Consider the following 1,447-nt stretch of genomic DNA (forward strand, 5'->3'; position numbering starts at 1 on the left):
AATAGGGATAATTTTTAATGATTTTAATAATGTCACAGCTACAAATATTTGGTTTTAATTGGCTTTTATAGGGGAAATGTTGTGTGTGTTGTTTGTATTGTGTTATTTTAATATGCTGTGAGCCGCCCTGAGTCCCGTGGGGAGAAGGGCGGCATATAAATTATGAAAAATAAATAAATAAATAAATAAATAAATAAATTAACGACCGTTGCAGCATCAGCATTCGAATGCTTGGCAACTGGTTCATATTTATGATGGTTGCAGTGTCTTGGGGTTATGGGATCCCCTTTTATGAGCCCCCTGACAGTCAAAATCAGTGAGGAGGCCAGATTCAGTTAACAAATGTGGCAAGGAAGGTTGTAAAATGGGGCAAAACTCACTTAACAACTGTCTCGCTTAACAACAGAAATGTGGGGCTCAACTGTGGCTGTAAGTCGAGGACTACGTAATAAGAACTGTTGCCTCGCCCCTACCTGGATACTAATATTTTGCAGCAATGTTTCTAAAAATACATTATTTCATGAGAACCATTACGGTAATTTTCTTTTTTAAAAAATATTTTATTAGATTTTATAAGGGTGGGGAAGGGATAAGATCAGTAAGGGTGTTGGATGGGGTTGGGGAGTGAAGTTGGGATAAGGCAGCGGTTCTCAACCTATGGGTCGCGACCCCATTTGGGGTCGATCGACCATTTCACGGGGGTCGCCAAGCAAGGCTGTCCACCATTTTTTTCCCCTTTTCTGGCGGTTGCCTTACCTCCCTTGAGCTGGGCCAGCTGGTGGTCGGCCTGCTCCGTCTCTGCTACTTGCCAGCTACGCCTCGGCCGGCGCAGGGGGCGGAACCACACATGTGCGGCGCTCCCGCGCAGGGAAAGTCCTCGACTTACGATCAGTTGGGTAGTCCTCGACTTACGACCGGTTTAGTCCTCAATGTACTACTGGTTTAGTCCTCGACTTACAACCAGTTTAGTCCTCGACTTACGACCGGTTGGGGTCGCGGCATTAAAAAGATTGAGAACCACTGGGATAAGGGTAGGGAAAGATACAATAGTGGGGTTACTATTATAAAGATACAATAGTGGGGTTACTAGTAATTCATCGCTTTAGCAAGCAGACTGTCATCCGGGTACAAATGTTAAATAACAGTAATTAAAATAATACTAAAACGTTATAATCACAAAAAATAATCATAATCATAAGAAATAAAAGTTAGTCAATAAGTGTCGTTATCCTACTAAATAAATAGTGTGATCCTCTGGTGACCGGCGGTTTTCTGGCGGCCGGTGGTTTCCCCTGGCCGCGAAGACATCTCCGACGGCCATGACGGCCTTTCTGCGGCCCTCCCGGGCCTGGGGGCCTTCGGGTAGCCACGGTGGCCTTTAAGAATCTGGACCAGTGGCCCCGATGGCCCTCCCAATGGGCCCCTGGGCAAACCACCCTAGCCTCGG

Source organism: Protobothrops mucrosquamatus, unplaced genomic scaffold (genome assembly GCF_001527695.2).
Source record: "Protobothrops mucrosquamatus isolate PMUCROS unplaced genomic scaffold, P.Mucros_1.0 scaffold3603, whole genome shotgun sequence".
NCBI classification, from domain to species: Eukaryota; Metazoa; Chordata; class Lepidosauria; order Squamata; family Viperidae; genus Protobothrops; species Protobothrops mucrosquamatus.